Genomic DNA, 12,879 nt, shown 5'->3' on the forward strand with positions numbered 1-12,879 from the left:
TTGAAAGGGTCGATACCATTCTATTCTATCGGTCGATGAAAACGCGTCGTGTATAGGAAGTCCTCTCCCTGATTCACAAGATGCTCTAATATTAATTTTCATTAGCTGCTTAGTATTTCTCCGATAAACTGACGTAATCACTTTATTCATTGGACCGCTACGGTTGTAAATTAGTAGGCTACATATTACTGGCTAGGAGATTTTCCGAAACTCCTGGTGTCGTCTGTTTTTTTAAACAATTCCACTGTCCGCTATGCGGTTAAAGTCAGAATCTGTTTAATAATTGGAAATGGTGGCACTTCCAAAACCACCTAATGGTTTTTCATGCTTATATAAATATCGAAAGTAAACTGCGCTCCAAATTCCAATATAATATGTACACAGGAAACCTATATATCTTTAAGAGACTGGACTGAGGTTAGATCCATTTGGTTTATGCTCATATGTACATTCGTTCTTTTGTGTTTTCGTTTCGATTTCCATTTCCAAAATTATTTATTTTTGCATTATTTAAAGAGATTTGGAGGAATCACGATTCAAGTGGACATCGCCTCTATATCAGCATTTTTATTTGCTTCCCGTGCTGACATTGCTGTACCTGAAGTGGATGTGTCATGAAAACAAAATGTATCAGATAATAACCATAGCGTTATTCATGGGCCTCAGTAATGTGCTTAGATGACCTTCTTTCTAAACCTAATTGACAGAAGCGAGGAAACAAGCACTGTAACAGAATTAAACTATTCTGATATAAAGGTCATCCATGAAGTAAATGTGGCAATTAAAATGGCACAAGCCAGATTAAGGCAGCCATGTTTAGTCTCAGAGGATTGGGGCCTGACTTTACCCTCATCAGTGTGCACATCGGGGCCTGAGAGCTACAGTGTCGTCTGAGTATGAATGCAAAGTCAGAAGCTTTTTTCCTTGTTCATATTCATGCCCACCTTTTCATTGCAGACAACTGCCCACTGGTTGAGGTGCCTGAACACTCCATCATTGCAGGGTGAAATATAATTGGCTTTTACCCACGTATACCTGATCACTGGTCCCCTCTGGCTGGGGGATTGCTACAGGTTGCCCTCTGCCTATGCAGATATGTTAATTGGTCATGTGCTTGACCAGCAAGATTTCCCCAACGATCTGGATCCTGAATCATTGCCTGGGCTGGAGTACACCTGCTGCAGCTCTATCTGGAGTTAACCCTTGCAGCCTGCGACCATCTCCCCATTCCCCTCTCCTCAGTTAAAGTGTCTGATATCGTTCCAAGGCGGGCAGTCAGGACTGCATGTCTCCATCCCAACCCCTCCCCCACGTCTGCCCACCCTCCCACCAGCTGCTGCTCTCAGCCTTGCCTGATGATATTTCCCTGCTGAGCAGGCTTCTCAGCTGGGGTGGCCTGTGCTTGAAAATGTAGCATTGTACTCATTCTCTAACTAACACATCGGTACAGCCGTGATTAGAGTGCAACAGTTGAGGTCAAAGGTCATGTTCTAAGACACAGTAGCAGGACTGGAACCTCGGACCTCCCGCCTCCGTAAGTTCTGAGGCCAGTGCTGGAGAGGAGTCCGCTCTCCACTCCGACGCGTGGCTTTGAAATCTACAGCGGCGTGGGCATGTTGTGACCCCCGAGGGCTTCAAGCGGTCTGGTTATATTTAGCAGGTGTATTCCTGAAGCTCCAAACCGGAACGGTTGTTAAATCTCCTCTCATTCCGGGCTGTGCTCTGTGAAGATCTGCCGGTGCCAGCCGGAGTGACTTCAATCCCGGAGGCCAGTTAATGCACCGTCAGTACAGATGCCGTAACCAGTCACTTGAACTGGACACCACCTCTCTTTTTTTGTGTGGACAAGCAATCACTGTGCAATGAAGCCTTGGCCTTGGCTCAGATTGTGCTGGATTTGGAAAGTAAGTGACCAGGAAGTAACAGGCAACCCTGCAATTAAGGCTGACATGTGAGTACTTATCTCAGTTAAGTGCATGGCTGTCACCGGGTGCATGTAGGGCTGGCTGAACAAGGCAGGCCTTGACTTGACTCGCCGTTAGACGACGCTGGATTGTGCTGGGCCAGTCGGGCTGTTAACTGGCCTGTTGTGAAAGCCTGTAGCCTGCAGGGTGCATAAACATTTTCTGCTCTTGTATCCTCCATCCACCCCATCTGCTCCAGAGATTTTTCCAGCTTGAATGAAAAAAAAAAAAAAAAAAACCCTTTTTTTTTTCCAGCTGCCAATCTTCCCCACTGTGGGTGCTGCCAGGTTTAGAATGAAGTTATTCCAAAGAAGGGAAATGCATTGTGTTCGTTCAATCAATAATAAAAAAACGTATTTGTGTTGGACAGGTTTTCAATGGCATGAAAAGAGAATATACTGGAAAACACAGAGGTTTCCTTGACCCGGGGAAACCCAGAGAAAATGATGTTGAGTAACGCCCATCGAAAACTGTGGCAAACGGCCAACTGAAATCATCAGAATATGAACGTTCATCCCTTTTGTATTATTCACATCCTGAATGGGACGCCTTCTCCGGTTTGATGAAAAAGACAGCTACACCTGTTCTTTATCAAATTATATTTCTGCCTGCGTGACAGTCTGTTGTGCGAAAAACTGCGGGGGCGTGTCCTTCAACAGGGACACGGGTAACAATAGGAGACAAAATCTGAAAGGGAATATTTTATAAGTGTGAAATAAAGGGGCTTCCTTTGCAAAATGAAAGGTGCAGAATAAAAGATTAAGCTCAAAACAATGAATGTGCTGCATAACATAAATGTAATAAAATACTGGGGATGCTTACTGTTTCGTTTAAGCTTTTAGTTTGTGATTTTTAAGTGGCTGAAGTTAAGTTGAAAGATGACTGGCAGTGTGTATGTTTAAGTGTATAAAGTGATATGTTCATAGTGATGTTTAGATTTCAGTAATTATAAGGTGTACATTTGCATAATGGAATTTAAGTCTTTCATGAAAATTACTCTTTTGGCCAAAATATTTGTAGTAATCTCGGAGGTGAATCCACCACCACTCTCGCTCTTTTTCTCTCTATCCCTTCTACCCCTTCTGACCAGAACAAAAATAACATTTGTGCCCGAGCATCCATGTCTTACAGGTAAAAAGCCAGCAAGCTCAACCATTTCAAAGGCATTAGTGTTTCAATTCGTCTCCTGTCAATTTCCTGATGTCGCCGGTGTCTGGATGGGAAACCATGAGCAGCTTCAGACCCCCTGAGAGATTTGTTTTCCTCAACCGGGAAACGTCTTATTTGATCCCCTCTGGCTCTACGGTAACCCGCCGGGCCCCCCGGTAACCGGTTGAGGCGACGCGGGGGGAATTTGACCGCCGGTCACACCTCCTCGGGTCTCACGCTTTGTCCAGAGAGGTTTCTCGCGGTGGCCGGTCTCCGTGGTGAGGTTTCGGAAGGGGCGTCATTCCCAGCCAGATTGCGATGGATAACAGTCTCTCAGTACTTCGCTCCGACGCCTCTCCTGTCACCCACAGACCGCGTAGAGACCGCCCACCCATCCCCGGGTATTTGTGCCGTCGCAGCTGGATAGGCGAGCTGAGGTACCCGCCGGTTCCCTGTGGGGGGCGTGACAGGATCCCACCCCCCACCCTCTTGCCCCCCCCAGCAGCGTTAGGATAACGCCGGGACTGCACCTTCTGAGCGGGACTGCTGTGCAAATGCGCCAGTCGATCTGACATGGGCTGCGTATGCAGGTGGGCTGTTCCTTGTCGTTCTTGTCTTCTGGAGTGTTTTGCTTATTTGTTAATATAAATAAGAACGGCCTGTCGGTCTCACCCTGTTGTAAATGGCACTTTTCGGAAAGCCCTGCGTGCACATGTTCACATGTTGGGTCAGGCATTGAAAGGAAACACACCACTGAATGTTGGAGAAGCGTTCAGAAACTACACTGTCCCTCTTTCGCGTGCAGTTCGTCTCCCAGAATTTAAGATAATTGGAATCTTCACAATGTGTGGAAGCTGGAATTCAGACACAGGTGTGCGTCTAATAAATCTTCAGCACTTACAAGGGGCACAGCGAGTCGCTTGCCTTGAGCGACGTCTCCGGTGCCACAGTCTAAACACCGCGGTATGCAACGGTGATGAAAAATAAAATCCCCAGACACACTTGATAGCAGGAAGCTATCTGTGGCTGCCTTAAACTGGAGAACACGCCCATTACACCGTATTAATAAACAGTACAGAAATAGATTTAATCATCGATGGGCAAACTAGGAGTTTATTTATGAGAGACAGTCAACAGCCCCCCCTCTCTGCTGTGACTACAGAAACATATTTGACAAGCAAAATAGGCCTTCATAAGCCTCACTGACACTTAAAGAGAGCTTTGTGTTTCTGTCTCTAATACCCTGGGATGCGCACGTCCAATTTTTCGGCGTGACTGAAACTGGAACAAACAAGACTTTCTTCCCAGGAGTGGAAACTACCTTGATCACTTCAAGCTGTTGCGAATAAATAATTTACACAGAAATGTTTGCTAAAACATCAAACCCACTGATGGCAGCTCCCTTTGTTCTACACCGAGGCTTTTATTTTGCTGGTGAACCACACCCCACTGTTTGCTGCGTGACAGTGCTGTGAGGGCATCAGCAGGTAGCTGCTCTGATTTAATGCGTGTATGAGAAGGATCATGTGACCAGAGCTCATTGTCCTCAGTGAGTAACTCGGTTCCATAAATGAGCGTATCTCTGTTGTTGCTATTTTGAATAATAAAGGAACTGTCATCTTTCCGAGTGCTTCCTTTTCTTACTGTCCCTTTAAAGTCGCTGTCTTTCCCCCTCGGCACCCTTGCGCCGCTCACGTTGATTAGTTTCTTCGAGGCTTGTGAGTCCTGCTGTTTGGCTGCGTGGCTCTCCCGTGTTAATGTCACGGGTTGGTCAGCGGTGTTCCTCAGTGGAGAGGGCCTGTATCATACGCATCATAACAGCCTGTAGCAGCACAGGCCCTCTCTATGACCTGAAACATGGGCTAAGTGATATTACTGTGTGTAAAAAAAAAAAAAAAACTTACTAATAACACATCAGATGACATGACAGGTGGAATTTCAATGGGACCCCCATCTGATTTGCATTTGTGTAAGCAGTGGCTAAGATGTCACAATTCACTGCTGTTTCATTTATGTATTTATGTTTTTCATTGAACACTTGGATCTTTGGTTCTATTTCTGGTCAGAACTTCGCGTGGAGGCAGGAATACACCCTGGACAGGCCGCCGATCTATTGCAGGGCACACAGACCATTCACTCACACAATCATACCTATGGTCAACTTAGGGTCTCCAATCGGCCTACCTGCATGTCTTTGGACTTCTGAACGCACAACCTTCTTGCTGTAACCCACTGCACCACCATGCCGCCCAGAACAATTAAGTGATTACTGAAAATTAAGCGTTAATCTGATAGTTGTCATAGTAAACAACTACCTGCCAAGAATAATGTTTGTTCCCCAGCTAAGTATAAAGAAACAGAACAGGTTTTTGATTAAATAACTAGCAAAAAACTAATTTTGACTAACCCTAACCCTAACCATAACCCTAACAACCCTAACCCTAACCCTAAGCCTAAACCTAAGCCTAAGCCTAAGCCTAAGCCTAAGCCTAACAACCCTAACCCTAACCCTAAGCCTAAACCTAAGCCTAAGCCTAAGCCTAACCCTAAGCCTAAGCCTAAGCCTAAGCCTAAACCTAAGCCTAAGCCTAAGGCCCTAAGTCCTAACACTAACCTAACTAGCCTAACCTAACCTAACCTAACCTAACCCTAACCCTAACCCTAACCCTAACCCTAACCCTAACCCACTAGTAATCAAGAACCTTTGTTTTGTCTAAAAAAAACAGGCTGGGATTTGAAGCCAAGTGTACATAAAGCACACAGAAAGTGGAGTACTCTGTATCTTTCAACTCTCTGCACAAGCTCTCCAGCAAACCTGAACGTCAGTGAAAATTAAATCACATTATTCCACTGCAGTAAATATCTCAATGTTGTTTTTTTTATTGCAGCCTATAATAAATACTTTGTGGTCTGTGCATTTTTCTCTGATATAATGTAACATGTCTGCCCGTGGGTATTGTAAGATTCAGTGAGCGCATATATCTCATTCTGCTAAAAGTGCCACAGAGTGAAATTGTGCTGAAAGTATCCCATGGCTGTTCAAAAATGGTGCGTTAATTCCTGGAGGTATAGTTGACCTCACAAAATTCTTTAGGGCTCAGCCTACCATAATAAATAATATTCATTCAATTCATCTCTCTGCAGAAAAAAAAACATGAATAAATAAATTAAGAAAATTAATCAATATTCTTGTTTTCCAGCCTCAACATTTTCCAAGGTTAATTTTTGGGGAATTAATTTTTTTTATTTTTTTGTGTGTGTGTGGGGGGGGGGGGTATTCTGCAAAAAAAATGCATAATTCATTGTTTGATTGACATTTATTAATTTTCAAAGCAGAAGCACACATATTTAAGCCTCAAAGACCTTTTTTCTCACTGGCTGCATTCACATCAAAGTAGAAAGCATCTTGAAATGGGGATTTTCAAAATGGTGACTTGTGTACATAGTACCAGTGCTTTTTATGCAGAATACAAATGAATTACGGAGTAATAATCCACACTCATCCCCTGTATAGTGTGACAGAGTAATGCTTTCATGTTTCAGTTTTGCCTTGGTATGCAGCATATAGCACAACAGAGTTCAGAGACAGGAGTTAGCACATAAAAAGAATATGTCAAATAAGAATGTGATTGCTTCTCTTGGCTCAGAGCCTTGGTCTTGCGTGGTGCAGTTGGCAAGGGCTGTGATTCGAAACTTGCAGCAGACCTACCCCTATTTCACATGGGATAAAATGTATGGTTGTCTGTGCTGTAGTTACAGCTTAAAACATAATAAAACACTGGAATGGAGGGGACAATGCTTATGCTACTGCCCCTCTAAAATATTTTAGGTGCACTTCAGACAAGCAATGTGTCTGTATTGGTAGGATGCTAATGATTAAGTCACATATACTGATCACATGAGTGTCGCTTATCAATAACACACATGAGTGCATGCACACACGCACATACACTTCTTAATTTGCATTTTATTTGCACTCTACTGTATTTACATCTTGTACGTAGGCGGCCTGTGCATACAAAAGCAGCCTAATTTCTCATTCGAAAGACTCCATATAATTGTCTACTTAAGTCTTAATCACTTTCAGGCAAGTCGGTTACTTTCATATCAGAAAGAGTGGCAAATGTTGCCTTGCTGAATCTGGCCAAGATGCACATGGGTGTTATTGCAAAGGTAACAAAAAGCCCTGCCCCTACCATAGCGAGGCACACCTGAATTTAGGCCAGGGTAAATTTCCAAAGATGAACTGCTGCCGGTGGGGTCAAAGAGCAAAACTAAGAGGGCACAATCCCCAGGGAGGAAACGGGCTTGTGCCTTTGCTGGCAGGGTTACGACCGTTCATTTTCGTTTCCTGTTACACAACCAGCTCCAGTGAGCCTCAGAGGACTGCTGCCCCACTCTGGAAATAGGACAGGTCTATTTGTTACTGCCTCCACATCTTGATGTGCCACCCAGCCCCATACTAATGACAAAATGGCAGTGAATTATTCAGTAACTGGGGACAATTTGTGATGACCAATCAATATTTCTCAGAAGTGAGCGGAGGAAAGGTTGCTTGGTGCATTATGCAAAAAGATTTTTTTTTTTCTTACATGAAAGTAATTTCATTTCAATAATGAAACATTTTATGAAATTACTATTCTTATCAGTCATTATTACTTAAAGGGCTGTGGTTGTGTTTTTTTAACAACTCTTCCTTTATAGCTTTAGAGTTCTTGATCAAGTTACAGGAATATATGCAACTTTTGGTTTCTCTGCACAAATTTGTTGAAAGACCATATTATTTTTGTTAATTAAAGCATTAAAAAAGCACTGTCCCTATTTGTCACAGAGTGCCAGCCATTCCAACTAAACCAAAGGGTTCCATAGCGTACGTCCACCAATGAGGCGACAGGCTGCTGATGCAGTGAGCTGTGATAGGCTGCAGCTGCTGTCATTCCAGCCAGTGGAGCTGGTGCTATCCATGGTCCTGACCTGCTGTGAGACCTGCCCTCATGAACGCACAGCAGCCAATCTCTTTTGTTTTTGTAGCAGCCCTCCCAGCTCATCTTGTGCATAATCCTATAAATTGCAGCACATAGGCGCCTTTTGTTTCGATACACGATTTGTTAAACAGTTCCATTTTACAATGAATGGCACACTTTAATTTGACTTTTCATTCTGTCTTTCCCATACATATTTTAATATTGGTTTCTATACGAGAATAATTTGAGGCATTAGATTCCTTTTTTTCTTCATACAGTATCCTTTAGTATGACAGCCTTGATGGTGATGAGTAGGTGATGTGTCCTTCAGTTATGATTTTATGTACAACGCATGCATAATTTCATCAGTGTGGTTGTAAATTATTCCCAAGGTTCTGAGCTCAGCTGTGGCAAAGCCAGAATGATAATCAACAATGGTGACCATTTTCAGACAGTTGTAAAAAAAATTTTTTTTTTTTAAATCTGGCATGGTATCCTTGGACCTGTGGTTCTCATGTACGACTACCTGTAAAACTGAACGCTCGCCTGTACACTTTACTGTGCTCTATCAGGCAGAAAATTTCCCATCCTACCTCCAGTTACCTTGAGCCGATGTAATGACATGTTGAGAAGACCCGTGGCTCCGTGCTGCTGCAGCACTAATCTCAGATCGCATCTGAAGCGGCTATAATGGATACGGGGTTAAGAAATGTCAATTCGCGAGTGAAAACTCATTATATTGAATTGGCAGTCATGCCAAAGGCGGCGCCCGGGATTCAAGGTAAAACGATCAGATAAAGTAACCTTGGCGACTGTTTAAAATACTGAGAATACTACCGGCCGACTGCAGTATCCCCGCTTTTGTGTGCGCGCAGATTAAACTGGCAAATAGCCATCGCTCATAAAGAAACTTTTCAGCTGGTGAGCGCGTCTTCCATGCCAGTGGCAGAAACAAATGACGAATGCTGATTTGCTTAACATTGAATAAGATTGATGGAAAAGATTTAATATTGATATCTCATGTGAAATTAAATCCAGGGTTCCTCATCTCTGTCACTGTGTTTCTCCAATTCAAGCGCTGGGGTGCTGTGGTAATCTTGGGTGCCCACCAAATGCAAACAGCTCACTGAAATGTTTTGGCTGGTCTGTGCTATGACATAAATCAAGGGATAAATGGAATGTAAACATGAAAGTGTTAGCATGGACAGTAGAGACAGATTATTTTATATTACTTTTTCACTTTTTTGTCATTTTTGTGGAGTCATGTGACCGTGACTGTGACAGTTTCTGTGACTGTGTGAAAACCTGACTACCTCATCTCTGGAGGGAACAAAAAGCTCCTCAGGCTGGTCTCCATCCTGCTTTACACACTGTAAAGATTACACAAATCACAGAAGTGGTCTTCGGTGATATTTTCAAATATTTCTTATGAAAATGTATGAGCCTAAGCTCACCCATCAGTCTAATTCCAGATCGTCTTGAAAAGACATCTCTGCAGGAGGGTACTTTAACATGGGGTGAAGATGATCACTCAGTGCCGCAAAACAATGATTGCCTTTCCTTACACCTGAATATGTGTCTCACACCATTACAGAACCCCCACCACCTTTACTGTTGGAACACTGTTCCTACAGTGTTTGTGTGTGCATGTGAGTGTGTGTGAGTATGTGTGTGTGTGTCTGTATTTATGTATGTAGCTCCATAATGTTTGTGACAAAGACGTATTTTTTTAATGATGAATAAGATGCCCAACGTGCTTAAAGCTAGCTAAATAAAAGAGGGCTGGATTGGTGCCCTGTTCATTAAAACAGCTTCATTTGCCCTGAGCAACGTGTGCTCCAGTGTTCTTTGTTTTGGACCAGACCCCATGAAGTGTCCAGGTAAGTTTTTGGCACATATTTTTTTTACTTGGTTTGGCTCTGTACTTCACAAGTTTAGATTTGTGATCAAACAATTCACTTATGGTTAAAGTGCACATTGTCAGCATTTTTTTAACCAGGTGCAGAGTACAGTATCTTCTGTGGTGAAGCTCTGCCAGTCATGTACTGCAGCCATCTTCTGCTTCTGCTTGTTTCAGGGGCCAGCTGCCTAATGTTTTCTCTTCAGCATCACCAGAGATGATACTCAGCACCTGGTGATGTTAATGGGTAACAGACTTCAAGCAGTCGTTGCATGCAAAGCATATGCGACAAAGCTCTTAACAGGGCCAATTTTATTGTGTAAAGCTACTGATATTCTTTCTAATGTCAGTGCTAACAAAGGTCATCCTGGTGGGTGGTGTTAAATATATAGGTTTATATTACTACTGAGCCAACAAGCCTAGCTTTAATAAAAGATGAAAATCTGCACTTTAAGTTAATATGAATTGTTTGATTAAAAATCAAGTCAAGATAAAACGTCTTTCTCCCATATATTATGGAGCTCACTGTATATGAGAGAGTGAGAGAGAGAGAGAGAGAGGGAATAATATGCTTTCTGTCAATCTTCAGGTGCAGTCAGTGCAATCCTCTAAAACCTGACAGGTGCTTACTTTAATCAGGTAAGTAGAAACCTCTCTATGTTGATGTTACACTCTCATCATTTATTTTCTTCTTCCTCCCGGTAACGCTTCCCTTTTCTATTTTCCTTCCTCTTTGTCAGGTTTGACATAACTGATTGACATGCTTGTATCTTACGGGAAAGAAAAATGGCGGCTGCATTCTCCCTCCTCACCCTGGTTTAAATTGCGGAGATGATTTAACAATTTAACAATTTTCCAACAATGTCATGTGGGAAGTGGAAGTGTTAACATAATGGCGTGGGAGTCTGGCTCTGGGATTCATACTTATCTACCTGTGTTCCTGAACCATACTGGATGCGCAATACTGGATTCACACTCTACATAATCACCCAGTGATGCGTAACCGTGGTTACCAAGCTCCTTACATTAAAATACTTTTTCTTTTCTTTTTTTCTTTTTTGCGTTTTCTTTTTTTTTGTTATCGGTCAATTGCAGGCAAGCCCTCATCAAGCATCACCATCTGTAAAGTCATTTTATCATCATGTCATAATTTTATAGGCTGTAGGATGAATTAATTAGGGATCCTTGGATTTAAAGAAAACATTTGTTTGAACATTTCTAACATATTTATTTCATCCTGTCCAGCCGTAAGATAGATAGATAGATAAATAGATGGAGATCCCCTGTTCTCTCAAGGTTGAAATGGAGCTTTTTATATTGTTATAGTCACTGAGACATTTGTCCAGGGAAAATTTAGGACAATGAATTATATTCTATTAAGAAAGTCACTGTTATAAACATGTCAAATCAAATGGCTCTGTCCGTATGTATGTATTTATAAGCCCATGTTTGACTATATTGACCATTGGAACATTTTGGCCAGGGCAGTAGTGACTCAAAACGCATGAGTCATTTATATGATGCAATGAGATTTGGCTATTTTTTTCCTGGAAGCAGAGCTGATTATTACTGCATTTGTTCTGAAAAAAGACACATTTTTATCGACGTCCCAAAATTTACATTCAACTGAGGATGTGTTTCCCAGAAGAAATCTAATCAACATCATTCTGATGAGTAGATGCCAATTTTTCAGCTGTAATCATTTCATGTTCCTGTCAAATAACCAAAGTGAATAGCTTATTCAGATGTTTTATGGGTGATTCACACATTTAATATAAATTGACATGATCTGACATCCGGGTGATATCATAGGTCTTGCAAGCTAACTGTTGTTTGCCAAATTAATACAGTCATCTGACTGTCAAAAAAACACCTTAACTATTTGCAGACATTGTGAATTTTTCCTCACAGTTATTGTTTGATTTGAAAGACAAAGAGGAAGAATATCCAGTTGGACACAACTGTCCTAATACTTTTGCATTTAAGTGTTCATCACCCAGTCAGCTCTTGTGATGGTATGGTATGTGTCTACTTCGGTGCCCAGTGAGTAGCTGGTATCTCTATGTTGACACATTGGCAGAATGATTTATTTACCTGACAATTTTAAAAAGGTGTGGGAAGAATTCCTAATTGGCAAATCAGTAAGATGAAGAATCTATCTCAGATCACTCAAAAGTGTGATGCTGTTTAGCAGCATTTAATTACACCCTGCATTGCAGATAAAAAGAAAACCTGAGTAACTGAAGTGGATTAAAAGGACGAGGACATGCTGGAGCTCTGTTACTTTTTGCTGCTGCCAACCAGCCCCTCTTACTGTAAGCACACTGCATAACTCAATCACCCCTAAGAGCCTTTAAAGTCTCCTAACATGCCCTGTGATTGACAACTTTCCCCTGTGTTTGGTAAGGGGTATTTTAAAATCCCTTCAATAGATTTTCAGAGAAATATTTTCAAGGTACGAAGGATACTTGTAGGGCACGGGTGATACTTGTTTTTATGATATTTCTAGATTAGCATATAGTTTTATTATTTTTTTGTCATTGAAGAGCAAGGTAATATACTCCCCCCAAGCTCAACATCTGCTCTGTCTGCTGTTGCAGGTAATATTAGCTATTGGAATTTTTTGGGGAAATTACTGAGGTCTGTCTGTTGCTCAGTAAAGAAAGCATCGTATTAGGGATCCAGGCAGCAAAGCTGCCCAGTCACCAAACCCCATTCACATAGACCACATGGTGGCGCTATGACAAAGCATTGAACGTTTTGGCCGGTATCTCACGTACCAAAGCATTCATTGAGTCGTGCACTGTTTACGATTACTGCCATATCGGATTTTTTCAGAATTTTGTGATTTTTGAAAAAGCATTTTTTCAAACTCCTCTCATTCCACTCAACCAATTTTTAG

This window comes from Anguilla rostrata, chromosome 3, assembly GCF_018555375.3.
Source record: "Anguilla rostrata isolate EN2019 chromosome 3, ASM1855537v3, whole genome shotgun sequence".
In the NCBI taxonomy this organism is placed as follows: Eukaryota; Metazoa; Chordata; class Actinopteri; order Anguilliformes; family Anguillidae; genus Anguilla; species Anguilla rostrata.